At 46.3% G+C, this 19734-nt stretch overlaps 1 protein-coding gene and 1 long non-coding RNA gene across 9 annotated transcripts in view; one reads left to right on the top strand and one right to left on the bottom strand.

The window, feature by feature from the left end:
• Nucleotides 1–7174: 7174 nt before the first annotated feature.
• On the bottom strand, nucleotides 7175–11389 carry LOC142047734 (uncharacterized). Its single transcript, XR_012657008.1, has 2 exons — nucleotides 10737–11389; nucleotides 7175–8693 (listed from the first exon to the last, which is right to left on the bottom strand). It is a non-coding gene; the product is annotated as an uncharacterized LOC142047734 (long non-coding RNA).
• Nucleotides 11390–13004: 1615 nt separating this feature from the next.
• The window catches only part of CPNE1 (copine 1), a 97314-nt gene continuing 90584 nt past the window's right edge, over nucleotides 13005–19734 (top strand). For 4 of the 8 annotated variants that reach the window (XM_032766555.2, XM_032766550.2, XM_032766556.2 and 1 more), the window contains exon 1: nucleotides 13005–13095. The gene's annotated coding sequence lies outside the window, so the exon portion shown is untranslated. Of the gene's footprint in view, nucleotides 13096–16673; nucleotides 16757–19734 lie in introns of all 8 variants that reach the window. The other 4 variants (XM_075072348.1, XM_075072345.1, XM_075072349.1 and 1 more) reach the window with 2 other exon arrangements.

Consider the following 19734-nt stretch of genomic DNA (forward strand, 5'->3'; position numbering starts at 1 on the left):
GGTTTGGGCAACAAGAGACTCTCCATTCAACGATGTATGTTTCAAAGTGTTAAATAATGATAATGTTTGCAGTGTTGCGGTAGCCATGTTGGTCCCAGAATATTAGAGACACAAGATTGGTAAAGTACTGTCTCTTATTGGCCCAACTTCTGTTTGAGAGAGACAAGCTTTGGAACTTACACAGAGCTCTTCTTCACGTCCTGAAATTGGTCCGCTAAAAGACAATACATCACCCACCTTGTTGCAAATAATGACAATGTATGAGTCCAGATGGAAAAAAGAAATTATGGTGATCCTTCCAGTCACACAAGTGAAAGAAGAAAGAAAACAAAGTAGTGGAGGTGAACCATTGACTGCTCAACTGGGGTGAAGCTGAAAGTTTGTGGAGGATGGGGTTACAGTCAGATTGTGGGGGTAGGTGAATGGGCTGGCCTGCATCTCACAGGTAGATGAGCTAACGTGCTTAGTTGGAGACTAGCTGCAGTAGCTAGGAAGGCATTAAACTAACGGGGGGAGGGTGCTAAGAAAGTACACCCTTAAAAGCTGTGTATTGTGAACAAATTGAACCAATGTGACAAAGTGAAAAAAGGAAAACTATCAATTACTTATAGTGCTAAGGTGTCTGAGTGCCAAGCGAGAAGAAATCTGATAGAATTGGCATTACTGAAATCTAGAGGGGTGATTTGCATGCTAAAATCACTAGTTATAACCTGTTTAGAAAAGGTAGGGAGCATGGCACGCTACATTAGCCACCATTACCTGTTTTAAAGTTATTGATAACTCCAGACCACAAACTCTTGAATGCGTATGGATCAATGTACTAATTAACAAAGCCCAGATGGGAGGTGCTGGCAGGGGTCTGTTACAGATCACTGAATCAAACCAGAGAACAGGATCAGTTATTCCATAAGCACCTGTCTATAATGTGTGGACTTCAGTTTGGGAGACAAATGCTTAAAGCTCTCTTGCAGCCACTAGTAAATCATCCTTAGGGTTTCTAAAAATTATAGATGGTAGTTTACCTCACCATAGGAGCAATAATTTTGTTAATTGGTTTGGACATCATTCTGACTGATAAAGATGAATTCATCACTGGACTAGAAGCTGATGAGTGCTTAGGGACCAGTGATCATGGCCAAATAAAATACACTCCTAGCAAGTTTTGTACTTGGTGCTTCAAAAGGGTTAATTTCCCAACCCTGATGAAAATGGAGTATAATTGGTTAGGAGGGAAACCTTAGAAATGCGAATGAAAGTGGGAACCCTGGAAGAAGAGAGTATGTGATGGCCAAAAAGCTACTATCCCAAAATCAAGGAAGAGGACAGGTTCGGTTAAAAACCCATCGTGCTTCTGTGGCGAAGTGAAGGCAGCAATTAGAAGTAAATAAAAGCAATATACAAGTGATAAAGGGGGAAGCATAGAACTTCACATTTATATTGATTGCTGTGAAATGCAGAAAATTTATCGGGAACGACTTGAAGAGCATGATCTGTTTAGCTTATCAAGGGGAAGACCGAGAGGTGACTGTCAGTGTAGAAGTATCTTCAGAACGTACCAACTACGGAAGGGCTCTTCAATCTAGCAGAGAAAGACAGAACAAGAACCAAGGGCTAGAAGCTGAAGCCAGACAAATTAAAATTAGAAATAAGGCAGGTGAGTTAACAGTGCGGGTGATCAACCATTGGAACAAAACACCAGGGGAAGTGATGGGTTCTCCATAGCGCAGTGGTTCTCAAATGGGTTCGTGAGGGTACCCCAGGAGGTCTGTGAGTCATGTCTGGGGCCACCAGCCCCACTGATCAACTCCTTCCCCTCCCTCCTAGCACCTTCTGCACCCCACTCAACAACTGTTCCATGGCATGCAGGAGGCACTGAGAAGGAGAGGGAGGAGCGGGGATGGGGGTAATGCCTTGGGGGAATGGGTGGAGTGAGGACAGAGCCTGGGGCTGAGCAGGGGTTGAACACCCCCATGGAAAATTAGAAGACAGCTTGGATGTCCATGAAAATTTTTAAATTAAAATGGGGGTCTTTGAGTTGTTAAAGTTTGAGAACTGCTGCCATAGTGTGATATCTTCATATCAAGATGGGGTGTCTTTCTGGAAGTTGTGGTTTAGCCAAACACAGGCTGTTGGGCTCAATTCTGGGGTAATGGTAAAATGTAATCATCTGTGCTATACAGGATGTCATGCTAGGTGATGGAATGGTCCCTGCTGGGATCCTGCAAACAAGAGGAAGATGGCTTTTCAAGAACACACTGCTTGTAATTTTAACTTTGACACTTGTTACTGAAAGAATCAGCTGCGAGCAATCACCTCCCCACCACCACCAGCCAAATCTTTTGGTCCATGAGCAACTCGGTGTTTTTCTGTTAAGTTCTTCCTTCTCAAAGAACTGGCTGTCTTCTTTGTTTTACTGTAGTTTGCCACCAGGTTTCACTGTAAAAACCCTATTTTATGCTTTTTAGCTATCTTCCTATAGTTTGTCTTAGAAAATTCATTTGTCCTGAAAATTGCTGGATTTCCTATGAAGGCAAGGAAGAATTTTTCTGCAGTGTTCGAAGAAAATTGGTCAAACTTCTTGTTACAGGTTATTAAAAGTCATCATAGTTTTAAATTGCACTTGACATTTTTTTCATTCTAGTTGTCCCATTAACCCTTCTCCTGGTGGTGCCTTGCCCTGCATCACTTCTGCTCCCAGAGCCATGTCTCTCCTCTAGATGCTCCTGGAGTACAGCATCAAACTCAGCCATCAGTTCCACAATTTTAAGGAAGTTTCCATTGTATGGCACATACAGCTGATCTGAAGTGTCACGCAGTGCTAGGTTTTGGGTAGCAAGCATTCTCACAATGCCAATGAGCCTTTTCAGAACATTTTGCCAGTAAAGAGATCTGATGCAATCTTCTCTTGATGCTGGTCATCTATGGTGGCCTTTAACCTTAGTCTCATCTCAAGCTCCTTCCAGCTATGGACTGTTCTCTGGTGATTTGCTGCTTTCTCATGGCATGTCAGATTTCTAGCCAGATATTTCCAGTCCTTTGTTCCTATAGAACCCAATGTGGCTGGATCGTTAGACTGGAAGAGTTTGCAGCAAAAATAGTATGCAGCATTCTGGGGTTTTGAGTACATAAGCCATAGCTTCTCCGCTTTGTCACCATTGGGGACACGGCTCCTTTGTTGTCTTCAATAAATCGCTGATTTTGCCCCAGAGCTGTTTTTTAAAGACTTTTCCAGCCAGCCCAGTACATTATCTATAAGCTATCTAGGCTTTTCTCTTCTCCCCTCTCACCCTCACTCAGATTCATTCTGTCCCTATTTGAATGGGCCTTCTAGACAGCCAAATTTCCCCCTTTTAAATATATACACATTGCTCCTTTGCTCCCTGTACTTGTAAACAGACCTTCCTTTCAAGGGGCCCCTTGAGCCCCTCTACCTGCCCCTCCCTCCTGCATGGAGCTGCCCCCATCCTGAGCCCTTTTTGGCAAAACTAGGGCAAAAATTTGTCCCATTTGCTTTTGCCAACTCATGATGGACAAATGCCCAGTTTTGCCAAACAAGTCGGGATGTCTGGGGCAGGGCTTAAGAAGGGGACTGTCCTGGCCTAAACAGGACATATGGTCGCCCTAGACTGTAATAAGAGCTGCCCTGGGAGCCTGGGCAGCTGTGGGGAGCCCCAGACCCTCCAGCTGCCCTGGGCTAGGAGCTGGGGTGCCCGAGAGCAGCCCCCAGACCATGTCCCTGCCCCTCAGAGTGTGCTATCCAGGACAGGTGGAGGGGCCAGGGCTCCCCACAGCAGCCTGGGCTCCCTGGGTAGCTCTTAGCACAGCCCAACTTCTGGTCAGGGAGGAGGGAGGGCCATGGGAGAAAGGGAGGCGCAGGGGTGGGGCCCCATGTTGACAGTGTGTGTGTGCAGGGGGGGCAATGTTCTTTGTAGCCTGGGCCCCAATAAATCTTAAGCTGCCTCTGAGGGCAAGGAAAGTCGCCTCAGCCCCTGCTACCCAGCTGGAGCACGCTCCGTGCAAATGGAAACTTCAATTTAGTTGCCAAATTCTAAGATGGCTTTATGGAGCCTGTGCAATCCAAGATTTTAAAAGGCTTGTAACTTGGCTAATGTTGGGCAGATTTTCATGAGGCCAGACATCCCTAACACCAGGTCAACCCTGTCAAAAGTTAGAATCAGGACTCACAATTTGTCAGACCACTCTGTTTTATTAGCGCAGTACTCCGCCAATAGCACCCAGATAATGCGAGTGGCCATGCAAGACCCAAACAGTCTTATTTATACAGATAAAAGAGCGGGAATTAGACAAAGGGACAAAGAAAGCAACACAGTAAAATTCACCTGGGGCACAGCATGCATATCCTACTTCCTTACTAACTCTTATCGATCTAAGGCTAATACTTCACCAATTGCTCTTAAACGGTGCAATTGTTCTGTGTTAATATCTGTATTCCTGACACCTGGACTGCAGCATTCCAACAGTTTTGCTTAAAGGTACAGACAGCATTTCTTTAATCCTATCTATTTTTACAATATAATTCATTCTACTTTCACAACCCCTTGCTAAAATTCAAGCCCCTGCTCCGAAGTATGGAGGCATTCAGGCTTCTTAGATGAATGGTTATAACATATTTCTATCCTAATCTAAAAAATGATTTGAGCTGAAATAACACTCTCCCCACCCCAGCCTGAGGCAGATACCCAGAAAGGAAAATTTCAGCCCAAATAATTAAAGTTTGGCAAAGTTATAAGCAACTAGAAACAGGATCTTATAATGGAAAGTGTCAGGAAACCTGAAGTATATGTGTTACTCCCAGCAATGCATGCAAATACAGAGTAACTAATTCTAATCAGCTTAACCCCTCATTTATGTACCAACAAGGGAGTTAAGTATGGCTGTAGAATGTAGAGTGTAGAATGTACAGTATTGTCATTTTATTTCAGTGATTTCAAATAATGCCTCAACTTGGGGTGGTTATTAGTATATTCCTGTTCTGTGAATTTGGGCAGCTCTACAGGGCCAGCATTGTAGCGGATTTTAAGATATGCAAAGTAATTTTATACATTCATACAGATATTTCAGAAGTTGCATGGATTAAGTATTTAGTCATCTCTTTACCTGTTTATTCCCATACTGTATGTGCTGTATAGAGCATTCCCTAATTGTTATATTCTTTGGTAAACGTGCACTGTGAGGGGGCATTGGCCACACACTGGCCTGTAAGGGGTTATTAGAGCCCTAGGGAGGCTGTGCAGGAGGCAGCCAATTAGAGAAGGTCTGGGTGGAGCAGCCAAGCAGGGCATGGCAGGCCCATAAAAGAAGATCTGCAGGGGCAGCCCAATCAGTTATCTCCTGGAGCTTAAGAAGGGAGGACTGGGTGCCTGGCAGGAAGAAAAAAGCTAGCTCCCTGGACAGAACAGTGCTACTAGCAGGGACCAGGGGAGCTAGAAAGGACTCCTGCCTAGCTGCTGGGATTTGCAGGCTGAGGCAAGAGTAAAGAGGGTGCTGGGGCCAGGGCTGGCTCCAGGCACCAGTGCAGGCAGCAGGTGCTTGGGGCAGCCAATGGAAAGAGACCAGAGGCAGGCCCTGCTCACAGAAGCTGGCAAGGAAAGGGATGATGTTGCAAAAATACACATACCTAAAAGGTACCCGAACACTCAGATACTTGCACATTCCACACAGATAACAAGGAACAGGCTGACCCATCCTAAAGATGAGCAAAAGGGTAATATGATGGATAGCGTTGTTTTGTTTGAACCCACATGTACAAGGTGAGAGACGGCACCTTTCAGCGTAGAGGGGTTGTGTCTTGCTACTTAGAGAGTTTGCACCTCAAAACGTCAGGAGTGATGTGTAACTTGTTTGTATAAGAATTCACCCGAGGAGTTGTCTTTGTCCAGCCAAGGGGGCAGTGGAGAGTCCCGCCACTGACTGAGCTGGTCCATTGTCAGGGGCACATATTAATAGTACGTCCTGTAGAGTCTGCTGAAAACTATTTCTGTGCTTCGTTTGACAATAATCCTGGCCGGGTGCCTTTGTACCTTATTGGAGTCTGTGGTCATTGGGGGTTCTCTCGGGGTCTGCTGTGCCAGCTGTCTCGGCAGAGCCGGGGCAGCACACCGAGGGAACACACACACATGCAGCTGACTGTTATCAACAGTGAATAGAGCAGAGCACCACACTGGTGACATCTGAGAACACCCCCGACCTACAGGAGCAGCTCCCATTGGCTGGGGCAGGGCAGGGGACTAACTAGCACGCATAACAGGTGGCTGTTGAGGGGTCATGGCACCTGCCTCTCCTGCTGCTGCTGGCCCTCTTCTCCTTGCGCTCTTCCTGTAGCTGGGCTCGAGCTGTGGCATATGCCCTGTGGCGAACTGCAGTCTGTTGCCCCATTGCAGGCACCCAGAAGTTGGAGTTATATATCCCTGTCTCCGAGTGCTGGGAATGGGGCTGCACCCCCATAACCCCATCATTGCATCCTTCCACATCCCAACCCCCGCATCCCATCCCCCTTACTGCATCCCTCCCTGTCTCAGCCCCCCATGCTCCCCTCCCCCTCACTGCATCCCTCCCTGTCCCAACCCCTAGCACTCCATCCCTGCATCCCTTCTCATCCCACCCCCCCAGCATCCCCATTCCCCTCACTGCATCCCTCCCCGTCCCAACCCCCCGCACATCCCCATTGCTGCATTCCTCCCCATCCCCACCTACCCATCCTAGCACCCCTTATAGCGCTCTCTCACATGTCCTCTCTGCCTCCCAGAGCTGCCACCCCCATGTCCCTCACCCCCTACAGCCCTGCACCCCATTCATCTCCATACACTGCTGCACTCCCACTGTTTCCCTGTACACCCCTGTGCCCCCCTGTGATCAGGCAGCCAAACCTCCAAAAGCTGGTGGATATTCTAATACCTAGATTCACCAGGCCAGCATAAAACAGCTTCTTTATTACCTTACTGGTTACTCAGACGTCCAAATGACACAGTTCCCTTAAAGTGATCTAGCCTCAGGCCTCCATCCAGGTAACAACGTCAAATATGATGAATATTTTTGTAAATCTTATTTCATAATATAAAAGAAAAAGTTCTACCAATCCCAAAGGATCGGACACATTACCTCCCAGGTTAACGAATGTTTCAGATCTTACCCAAATGCACGCTACCACCAATTCTTATTAACTACAAGCTAAAGGTTTATTTATAGAAAGAAAGAAAGAAAGATGAGAGTTAAAATTGGTTAAAGGAATCAATTACAGTAATGGCAAAGTTATTGGCTCAGGCTTGTAGCAGTGATGGAATAAACTGCTGGCTTAAGTCAAGTCTCTGGAGTACATCCACAGCTTGGATGGGTCGTTCAGTACATTGTTCAGAGCTTCAGTTTGTAGCAAAGTTCCTCCAGAAGTAAGAAGCATCCAAGCCTTAGAGTTCTGTCCATAGACATGCCCCTGCATGCCTTGCTGAGTCATGAGGTAGATGTATTTGCCTTCTCTCAGTGGGTCAGTTGTATTGCTGATGGTCCTTAATGGGCCATCAATCAGGCTAGGTAGAGCTGACTCCCAAACTGTCTGGGGATGACACCCAGAAGCATAGCACAACTTTGAAATACAGACATACATACAAAGCTATAACTCATCAAACAAAGGGGATACAAACACATAAATGAGATTATCATATCTGGCAAGTTATAACATTTTTGCAGATACCTTACATGGCATATCTGGCATAACGCATTACAATTTTACAATATTAATACTCATAATCTCCTCATGTCCCCCAGATTCCATACAGCGTCACACCCCCACATCCTCATGCACCTGTAGCCTTCTGCCTCCCCATCCAAGCCACATACCCACCATGCTCCCTCCTCTCTCCTTCACTGCCTTCTCTCACCCCCACCCTGCTCTTGTCCTTGACATCTTTCCCTCCCCATCCTCTCTCCTCCACGCCCCCCCATCTTTTCCCCTCCTCCCTTCCCGACTGGGGGTGTCTGTGTTGGCAAGTGTGTGCATGCATGCACTGTATGTAAGAGACTATATGTCTTTGTGTAGGGGTGTGTGTATATTGCTGCATATGTATATACCTGTGTGAATACAATTTGTAGCCTAACTCTTTGACTTTAATTCCTTTTCGTGGCTCGCACACAAAAACATTAATGACATAAAATGTGTATTCATTTCATAACAAGTTTTTAAAAGAGAGAGGTCTCTAAGATAAATGTATTAGCGGTGGTGGTTGTTGACTAGTAATTTCAGAAGAGCCAATGTATGATACATTTCTCCCTCCCTTTGTCTAGCTACATTATAAACTCTTTCTTGCAGACTCTCTTTTTATGTGTATGTCCAGCATCTATCACCCTGGAGCCCTGATCTTAGGTGGGGTCTCTAGGCATTAAACAATAATTATAACTGGGTTATTGCTGGTTATATACTTTATGGAAGTATATGTGCCAGTGCATGCTAGATGTGTACACATGAATACATGTGTGTATCTGCATGTAGGTATGGGAGTCAGTTTCTACAGATTTATTTATATAGGGATATGGACAGGTGTGCATTTCTGTGGTTGTGCTCTATGGATTTGTATTTGGGCTTCAGGGGTGGGCCTTTAATGGAAAGAATCATGAAAACCTTTGTGAAATTTCATTTTTTTTAAATTATCCTTTTTTACTATTTCACTGCCAGCTCTAGCATCCTGTAACAAATAAAACCTGAAATTAGCATAATATATCTGTCAAAACAATAAATATGTCTGTTTGGGCCTTGCAGTGAAAATGAGCATGAGAGCGAGGGCAGGGGAGAGCAAGCAATGGAGGGAAGACAGGGTGTGGGGGGATGAGGGCTTGGGTTGGGATGAGAGGTTTGGGGTGTGGGAGGGGCTCAGGGCGAGAGTAGGAGTGTGGGGAGTGAGGGCTCTGTCTGGGACGGGGACGAGAGGTTTGGGGTGTCAGAGAGGCTCAGGGCTAGGGCAGAGGGTTGGGGTGCAGGGGGGTATGAGGGCTCTGTCTGGGGCTGGAGATGGGTCTGGGGTGCTGGAGGGGGCTTAGGGCTAAGGCAGAGAGTTGGAATGCAGGGGAATGAGGGCTTTGGCTGGGACTGGGGAAAAGGCGTTTGGGGAGTTGGAGGGGCTCAGGGCTAGGGCAGAGGGTTAGGATGCGGGGGGGGTGAAAGCTCTGGGGGCTCTCGGGTGGGGCAGGGCTGGGGATGAGTTTGGGGTATAGGCAGGCTGCTCTAGGATAGGGGCCAGAGAGGAGGACTCACCCCAGCTCTTTCCCTGCCAGCAGCAGTGAGCTCTGGGGTAGGGACCCCCTTTCCCACCCCCCCAGCAGCACACTCACCCCCACCACTGTCACTGCATGTGCTCGGAGGGCCCCTCTCAGGTCCAGGAATCTCCCTCGTCTCCCCCATGGGTGCCAGGGGGTGCTGCGTGCACCTCCTCCACTGCTGTTGCCCCTGACTGTAGCCTCACTGGGGGTGGAGGATGGGGCTGCCTTCTTGCCCAGCATGGGGCAGGACCGGTGACTGGGGGGAGGGGGTGGGCTGTGCTGGTGGAGGGTCCCGCCAGAAAAGGGAAGGGTCTGAGGAAGGGCAGGCTCAGAGTCAGTCTGCCCTGGTAGTTAATATGGGGGGCACTAGGACTCTGCAGCAGCAATTGCTGCAGAGGGGCAGCATGGAACTGCACAGAAGAGGCAGGGACATTTTGCTCCCTTTGGGACCCAGGGATATGCACGAGGCCAGCAAGGGGGGGGCCAGGGGACACTTGGGGGAGGGACGGGGGGCAGCAGGTGGGGCCAGGGGGGAGACCTCGCCCCAAACATTGGTGGAGCTGGGCTCCTCGGCTCTGAATATTGCTGGTGCTCAGGCACCACATAGGTATATAACTTGCCGCCCATGCTCCCAGCTGATGTGGTACTGGGGAGGTGAACGGAGAGCAAGGGGACTGTCTCCTGTACGTTCAGTACTTGCACCCACTGGCATGTGGGCAGTGAAGAGAAGAATCAGGAGAAAGCAGACTGATCCAAAGGCAGTGATGAAGAGCTGGGTCTTCTAGGGGGGTGACAAGTGGGGAGACTTGGCCAAGGGGAGGTAGCAAGGGGGAAAAGTAGAACAGTACTGAGGGGTGGATGGAGGTGACAAAGAGACAGTAGGGCATAGGAGCAGAAAGGATCAGACTTGGGGGGAACGGGTAGAAGGGTCTGTAACCATTAGAGTACAGTTCCCTCAACACCTAGAATAGAATCAAGATTCCTGAGTTTCAGTGTTTCTCTGCTGTCAGCACATGGCTGTGAAACCCACTGGCAAACTGAATGCTTTCTCTCTCTCTAGTGGCTGATGCACAGAGGATGACAACCTACTACTGCTATCAGTTATTCTGTTAGACCAAGAGGCAGAGGTCTGGGCTGTGGATCTAATGGTTCTACTCCTGGTGCTGAACCATGTGAGATTTAATATAGTTTCATTTGAGGGAATCTCTGCTTTCAGTGTGATTTTTTAGACACCTAGGAAATTACTTATGAAAATATATTAAAAGAAAGTTAAGGTGGCAAAGTTAAGCACTTAAAAGTTAGGAAATGCCAGAACTTACATTGCCTGTACAACCTAAATTCAGCCCCCTTGTACATATGTATTTTGATACAGTCTTTAATCACATGATAACATACTATTTTTTCCACAGGTCCCCGCCTCACTCAGTATCCCACACAAGTTTATCTTATTCCTCTCATACACCGTCACTGACCACTGCAATATATATAGGTGGTGTGATGCAGCAGTAAGTTGCAGCAAGTTATCAGATCTTCCACCATGATCCAAGGACAGGTGCAACTGCAGCTAGAGAGAGCTGGGAGCAGGTCTGAGCAGATGATCCAAAGGGCCTGTCTTGGCTCTAAAATAGAGGAATGTTTGAATGAGTTGTAAAAACTACTGCAGAGTTTCAGGGTCATTAGAATATCTGCAACCACCTTCTGTAGCAGCTCCACTAGGTATGTCAGGAAATGGGAACAGAAGAGTGCTTCCCTCCATTCTGACACTCTGCTGCATGCTGTCAGTGCCCTCCTGAACTCCACTTCTGCCCTGGCATTCACACAGTGCCAGGCAGCCTCCCTGCTCTGGTGCTGCACTGTTGCCCTGGAAAGTTCTAGCAGGCTGTTGGCATACACCACAGTGCATCACAAGGCTCAGTCTGAGCAGCTGAAGGGGATGTCCTAGAGGAATGCACAGGATAAGGATGAGCAGGTGCTAACAGCTGGAAAGTCTGGAAAAGATGACATAGTTAAGTGTACGTTAGGCTAAATAGTTTGTTTTCCAAGCCCAGGCTAATGTTGTAATGTAATCAAGAAAAGGCCTAAGAGTTTATCTGGCACTCTTGTGCACCTAAGCAGTGGGCAGGGCAAGAGTGTTCGGTTTTGTGCAAGTAGAAAGTTGGCAACCCTATGTGCAGAGAGAGCTCTGCACGTAGGGTTGCCAACTTTCTACTCGCACAAAACCAAATACCCTTGCCCTGCCAGGGCCGGCTCTAGCCATTTCGCTGCCCCAAGCATGGCCGCACACCATGGACCTCCTGCAGGCATCCCTGCGGAGGGTCTGCTGGTCCCGCGGCTCTGGTGGACCTCCTGCAGGCGTGCCTGCGAATGCTCCACCGGAGCCGTGGGACCAGCAGACCCTCCGCAGGGAAGCCTGCGGGAGGTCCACCGGAGCCGCCTGCCGCCCTCCCAGCAACTAGCAGAGTGCCCCCCGCGGCATGCTGCCCCAAGCACGCGCTTGGTGTGCTGGGGCCTGGAGCCGGCCCTGTGCCCTGTCCCTGCTCCAAGGCCCTGCCTACTGCTCACTTCATCCACTCCTCCCTTTGTCATTCACTCTCCCCACCCTCACACACTCGCTCATTTTCACTGGGCTGACTCAGGGTGCTGGGGTGCTGGAGGGGGCTCTGCGTTGTTTGGAGTATGGGAGAGTGCTCCAGGCTGAGGCAGGGGGTTGGGGTGTGAGAGAAAGTGCAGGCTCTGGGCTGCGAGTTCCGGGTTGGGGCAAGAAATAAGGTGGTCAGGGTGCAGGAGGGAGCTCTGGGCTGGGGCAGGGGGTTGGGGTGTGTGTGAGGGCTCTGGCTGGGGGTGCAGACTCTAGGGTGGGGTTTGGGGTATAGGAAGGTGTTCTGGGCTGGGACCGAGAGGTTCAGAGGGCAGGAGGGGGATCAGGGTGGTGGTGGGGGCTCAGGGTTGCAGGCTCCAGGCAGTGCTTACCTAAAGGAACTCCTGGAAGCAGAATGTCCACCCCCCCAATTCCTACACAGAGGCACAGCTAGGCGACTCCGCACACTGCCCCATCCACAGGTGCCACCCCCACAGTTGGTAGGGTGGCACTTGGGGTAGCATATGGAGCTCCCTGGCTGCCCCTACACATAGAAGCCAGAGGCAGGACATGGTGCTACTTCCTGGGAGCTATGCAGCACCGGCAGCTGGACACAGTGGCCCAGTACGCAGTGCTGACCAGACCCACCAGAGTCCCTTTTCCAGTGGGTATTCTGGTCAAACACTGGACACCTGGTAACTGCACCGGCCTGGCACGGGACCGCGCGGGCCTCTCGCAGGGCTGCACAGCTGGAAGGGGGCACAGCTGGCAGGTGCAGTTTTGCGGCACCAGGCTCCGTGACAGGAGGGCTGCAGGTAGTTCCGCCAGGCGCAGGGAGCGGGACAGCCACGCCAGGCGGAAATGCCGGGCGGGGATGTTGGCTACAAGGCCCAAGCGGCAGCCACGGGGAAAAGCAGCAGCAAGGCGCGCCACAGCCAGCAGGGCCACCGCCCCGCCCCGCGCGCAGCGGCAGGGCAGCAGGTTCCCCGGGGCCGAGGAGGAGCCAGCTGCGCCGCGCGCCACATAGGCACGCCCACTCTGCAGCAGGGCAGAGGCGGCGCGCGCGACGGGTCGTCACCAAAGCTCCGCCCCGCCCCCTCTGTGCTAGGCCCTGCCCTCTCCCTCGCGGCGCCGCCTCAGCCGCGGCGGCCATTTTGTGGCGCTGCTCGGTCGGTGGCGCTGGGCTCGCGCGGGGAGCGGGGCCCGGGCGGCGATTAGCCCCTTTCTAACCCTTTTTCCGTACAGATTCCTCGGTAAGAAACCGGCAGCGTCCGGGCCGGGCCGGCCCCGCCCCTCAGCGGCCCCCTCCCCGCGCAGCTGGGCCCTGTCTCGGGGGGAGGCCGGGCCCGCCACGGAGCGTGTCCTCCGAGCCGCACAAAGGGGGGAGGGGCAGGGACTGGGCTGAGGAGGCCCCGGAGCCTGGGCGGCTCATGCCCGGGGCGCGGGCCCCAGCGTGCCCGTGTCTCCGCCCTCGTTCGCAGGACTCTGTTGTCGCCCGGGGCCTTACATACCGGTGCCGCTCACGCCCCGGCTGCTCCCTGGGGGCAGAGCTTGGCCCCTGCGCGGCTCGTGCGAGTTGCGCGGAGTAGGCGGCGCGCTCGGGTGGGCGTGGAGTGCCCGTGGTCGCGGAGCCGTGTTTTCTTCTCGCAGACAGCGCGGCGGCTTCCGCCCCTTTGTGCTCCGGGCTGTTGACTGTGAGCCCCGGCGCGGGGCTTTGGCTCCAGGGGCCTTGGAGCGGAGGATGGGAAACAGGAGTGAGCTGGATACTGACTCGCCTTTAACATGCCAGCGTCTGGGGGCGCTTTGCAGAAATGAGCGATGGCTCCCTCAGTGCGTGCAAGGAGTGTTCTGCGACAGTGACCACGGATTAACGTCAAGCTTGTGTGCCTTTGGGAGGGGGCAGAAATAAAAGCAAGGGCACGATTAAGGTTGTGATGTTGATGTTTGTACCCTCCTAGGCCATCTGGATACAAGGTGTAAACACACTTTCTGCTTGGTGAGCTGACTGCAGCATTTGTGGCAATCAAATTCTCCTTTGTGGTTCACGTTGTTTCACCAGTTGGTGTGTGTCAGAGGATCCTGGCATGCCTTCACTCTAATTCCTTCTGGTTTGAATAGACCCACTTCTCAATAATAGGAATACAACTAATCATTACAGCCTCTCTTAGAGAGACAGTTGGGTTTTCCACTGCTGATAGTGGACAGGAACAATTGTGGCCATCTTTCAGTGAGGGCCTGGAGGGCGACTCTTTGCTTAACAAGAAGCCTTTTGCTCTTTTCCAAAGTGAATATGCGGCCATGATGAAAAAGGAAGCTGTGCTGGCAAAAAATATAAAATGTGTTTGTATCAATTTTTCCCCTGGAAAGAGTGTAGGAAGGAGAAGTTGGCAAAAGTGAAGTTTAAATAGGATAAAATTCCTGTATCACTAGCATAAGGAATGTAACTGTATGAAAGATGTTTATGTAAACCGGTGTTACTTTAATCATAACTGCAGATTGGTGATGTACTCAGAACTACTGTAGCTTTTTCTTAGGTGCTGTAGACTATAGGAAAATGTGCTTCAAATGGGTCCTAAGAAGAATGCATCTGGATTCTGTGTTAATACAGGCGGTTGGACTAGATAATCTCAGTTGTCCCTTCTGATGTTGGAATCTGTGAAACATGAATCTATTCTCTGAATTTTCCTCTTTCTTGAGGGGAGAAAATATCTTGGTTCTTGCTGTATTATCTTGTGTCCTTAGACTTGTGTATCGCTTCAAGCTTTCCTTCCCAACTCTCATTGTTGGGGTTAGAGAAGCAGATCAGTGCATCTTTTTCTACCTTTGGAGAACCTCATTGCTTATTTTCACTTGTGACCTAAATTGGGTCTCATCCTAGTCTCTAGTGGATATTTGTCTACAGTGCAAAACCAATGGGGAATGTGGCAGAATTGATTTTTTTTCATGAAAGGCATAAATCTAGAATTATGGGGTGATTCAGATCACAATTGTCAGTTCTGTGTGGAAGAGCAGTATCTGCTTCTTTCTTCATTTGGTTGTGTATGTAGGTAACACCCTTGTGAGCACCAAATTCACATGAGAGAATGTCTCTGTGACAGTGTAATGTAGTCTTTTAAATGTTCTGATTCAAGATCTAGAAAATAAACTTAGATTTGTCTAAACAAATCATGATGTTGGCTAATGGTAAATGAATTATGCTGGATGGGTACAATGGAAAGTTCAAATATGGTAGACTATTGGAAGAATGCTATTGGGTTTTGCATACTATAATATGGTATTTTGTAGGATAATGTATCTTTAGCGCAGTATTACTTTAGCCTATTTTTATTAGATTTAGGTTTCTAGATAAGTATACACAACTAGAATGCTTTTTGGTCTGTATAGTGGAAACTCGTTCTGAATTATCTGGAATTTCTTGGTAAAATGTTGCTTCTGTATGAAAGATCTATTCCAAATCCATACATAAGTAGATAAACATTTGTGTGAAAGCTGTCCTTCAGGTTATGTCATATCTTTTTGTATTGGAAATTACTTTTTGAAACTGGCTACTCTTTGGAGCAAATAGCAGATTCCTAATTTGGGGTTGTCTGGTCTTGAGTCCTCCTTTTTTAAAATAAAAAAAGCATGGCTCTGTTTTGGAGATGAGTATATTTGTCATTTTAATCAAAAGTCTAACTTGCGGGACTTCAGTTTACATATTTTTCTCACTTGTAATTTTGCTGTAGGTATCTTGTTTCCTGAAGGTTTTTGAATGTGACTGTTTGTTTTAATATTTTTGATAGTGAATTCTTCTAGTTATATGCAGTACATTTAACACCAGTTTGTGGACGCATGTCAATGCTAAATGTTTACAGCAGATGCCCCCAGTGGTCCAGCTTCATGAGAAAAGGGCAACTAATTCATATTTTTTCTGATGACCTGTTTCTCAATTTTTTCTTAATATATTTTTCTATAGGTACCTTCCAGAGAGCCAAGAGTATAGTGTGAGGTGGTCTATTAGGTAATGTAATAGTTAATACATGGTTTGTTTTTTTGTCCAGATGTAGACACAAGCATTTCCAGTAAAACCATACAGCTTTTTTGCTCATTCTTGTGATCCCTGGAATAGGAATGTAATAATCTTGAGTACAAAGAATGACTGGGATCTGACTCTTGTATTGCATGTTAGATTAGGGCTGTAGACTGCAAACAAAAAGGCATGAGTTCCCATAGTACACTATGTGAAAGTGCACGTTTTCCAAAGATGAGACTTTGATGTGTGTCTTAGCTCAAAAGATTTTGCTGGTTCTTGGAAGGATGTTGATATGTGTAAAGTTTTTCTCAGTAGCAGCATAAAGTACTGTTTTGCTTAGGTGGGGATAGGAAGGTGCAGAATTAAAAAGCAATTGACTTGATAGTGTTAGTAACAAATGGTTTGGGTAAGGTTTTATTATTCAGTATCAGGATTTGATTCTGCATTGTGAGTTTTGGGGGTCAAGGTTGTGACCCTTGCTTTCTAAAGATACACTGACTAATTCGGGAATTTGGAAAGGGAAAAAAAAATTGGAGATGTTAAATACTGTGTAATCAGTGTCTTCTGGCTTTTAATTTGTATGTATTCTTATGAGTTAAAATTTGGTAACAAAGTATAATTAAGCAAGTGCAATTATCAAAATGTAAGAGATTAACAAGTGTTTAAATTTTTTGCACACTTAGTCTTGTGGTTGCTATATGATGCAGTGCTTTGTGGTGGTCTCAGACCTGAACTTTCTTAATATACAGTTCATTGTGGACGGTTACTGCTGTTGTGTTGCCTGAATTGATTTTTGCCTCCATTTATTCTTTATTGCAGTCTAAAAGTTGGTTTTAATTGGTTGCCCACAGGATTGGCTTGGCTTCTGCTACTTATTAAGAAAAAATCAGCAGTCTCTGCAGGTAAGAGATTTTTGACATGAAGATTTCTTTTTATGCTTATTGACTACATGTTAAGAAATATTCTTAACAATTATGTGGAATATATGAATTGGTACCAAAATATTTTGGTCAGTAAAAATTGCGCGTGCACACAGTTTGGCTTTTTAGCTCTGATTCCCATTGGTAATCGTTGTTATGACAGTGTTGTCCTTGTAAATGACTTTTCTGCCAAATTCTGAAGTAGTGCTGTTTTATCAGCATATGGTAGTTTTGAATAGTCTCTCCAACCATTCTCCACTGTTTGTAAATGTAGGTATTAGCTGCAGGCAATAGTTCTGCATGTTCCTAAAAGGTATAAATATCAATGTGTAAAATATATACTATTTAGGTTCTTATAACTAGGATTTGCAGTATTTAGAGAGCTCGGATATATTTATTTCTGAGAAGGTACTTAGGCTTTCTTAATTTAATAGGTGAATGCTAGTCCTTGCAAAAAAGTCTGCCACCTGCCCAGTTCTAGCTATAATTAGTCCCCCCTAACACTTCTCGAGCTAGATACCTTCAGTCCTTCCTTCAGCATCAGTGCTGTTCTGCCTTCTAGACTGTTCAAGGATTGCCAAACATGTGCATGTGTTGGTGATGATATTGTAGATTAACACTCAGCAGGGACTAGGTAGAGCCTTCCAAACTTGTGAACTATATGTAAATTCAGAGGTTAGTCCAGTACGTTCTCTGTTCAACACTTTTTACATATGGCCTTAAATTACTTATCTTCTATGTACCCAGTTTCTGTTAATCTTCCTGAAAGCTGCACATTTGTGAGTGTCTAACACTGACAAATGTCCTCTTATGTGTTGCACACTTATTTTAATAGCAATTATTTTTGAAACTGGAAATAGAAGTAATTATCTGTCAGGATAAACTCATAGACTTTAAGGCCAGAAGGGACCATCATGATCATCTAGTCTGACCTTCTGCACACTGCAGGCTACAGGACCTCACCCACCTACTCCTGGAATAAACCCCTAACCTCTAGCTGAGTTACTGATGTCCTCAAATCCTGGTTTAAAGACTTCAAGCTACAGAGAATCCACCATTTACACTAGTTTAAACCTGCAAGCGACCCGTGCCCCATGCAGAAGATGAAGGTGAAAACCCTCCAGGGTCTCTGCCAATCTGACCCAGGGAAAAATTCCTTCCTGACCGCAAATATGGCGATCAGTTAGACCCCGAGCATGTGGGTGAGACCCACCAGTTGGACACCTGGGAAAGAAAGCTCTGCAGTAACTCAGAGCCCTCCCCATGTAGTGTCCCATCACCAGCTGTTGGAAGTTTTTAACTGAAATGATTTCTTAATTTTAATTTAAACTAGATCTTTATTTGCATGTGGATAATTATTCACTTTCAATTTTTAGTCATAAATTGCTAAAGTGGATTTTATATATTTTTTTTAATTTAGTAGAATTTCAGATTTTACATAGATGCTTCATACTTAAAATGCCCATTTATACTGCAAAAGTCAGGATGAGGGGATGGGTTCATTGTCAGCCTTACAGTGAGAAAAACATAACCCTGAACACAATCGATAAGCCCCACACTATATTTGCAACCATCACCTTCCAGTATTGACCTGGAAAGTAGAAATGCTTTAACCAGGCCGTGCTGTTCCATCACGTTTTGTAGTTTGAATCAATGGGATTTATGCATCTAAATCACTTAGGTGCTTTTGAAAATCCCACCCTTAAGAGCTTTAGTATAGACTTCTATTTTTTGTGAATTTGAGCCTGAGAGTGGTTTTAGTTTATAATTTTGTTACAGTGAAATTCTAAAATGTTGATGTCGTTTTGTTTTGAAATGACAGCTGTTATGCATCTTAATAAGCTTTTATCAAAAATACAGTTTTAACCCCTGATGTTGCAAGCACTTATGGACATGCTTTACTTCGAGCACGAGTAGTCTCGTTGAGTCAAAGCATCTAGCCATTTAAGTAAAGTTCGATCACCTGTTAAGCATTGTATGATCAGGACCTTAATTTTCAATATTTTAATTTGGTACCTATAGCAGTTTTGTAAAATTCAAATAAGGTATCCTACCAGGAGTGATTTTTAAAAAAAATTCTACTGCATTTATGCTTTGTTAATTTTAAATTACAGAGACTTTATTCTCTGTAATACATAAGTCTTACTTTTCATCCTTAGGTTTCACAGCTGCCTAAGGGGTTGGAATACCTGACTCCCATTAAAATTAATGGGAACTGGGAATCTGAATCCCAGTCCCACTAAATAGGTGACTTTGAAAATATCAAGCTAAAGTAAAACTTGTTAAATTAACAGATTATTAGGCAATTAGACAAATTCTGGCCTGTGGGCCAGATTCAGAATAATAAATGTAATTGTCTGACTTCCATAAAATATTAGGTCTTCAGAATGGAAACCATAATTTAAAAAAAAAAAAAATCTTTAGGCTTATAGTTGCAGTGATAAGCTTCCAAATAGGATACAGCACTGTCTTAACTTGAAATGACAGTTCTAAGAGGTCTGAACTCCTCAGTCATGTCAATGACTTGCTATCTCTGAAACCTACCAATGATTACTTAAGGACCAGATTATAAACTAGATATGCAAAAGTGGCACATTTGAAACAAATTTTTAATTTTCTGATTCGGTTACTGTATTTGAACATGCAACTAGAGTAACTGCATACACACATGAGAAAATAGAGACCCCCCCACAAATGTGATTTTATTTATTTATATATATATATATATAAATTAAAAAAAAAAAAGATCTGATGTCAATTGTAGTTCTATGAATCACAGGTAGTTATAACCATAATGAAGTGGCCCTTGGTGTAATAAAAATGCTCTCTCCACAGAATGAGTTTGACACTCTTGTGCTCTTTTTTAAATATCTAGTGAGAAATTTAGATCCTTAAATACATCCTTAAATCTTCCACTGTTTTGGAGAAATTAAAATATATATACTGCACCAAAATATGTA

This window comes from Chelonoidis abingdonii, chromosome 14, assembly GCF_003597395.2.
Source record: "Chelonoidis abingdonii isolate Lonesome George chromosome 14, CheloAbing_2.0, whole genome shotgun sequence".
NCBI classification, from domain to species: Eukaryota; Metazoa; Chordata; order Testudines; family Testudinidae; genus Chelonoidis; species Chelonoidis abingdonii.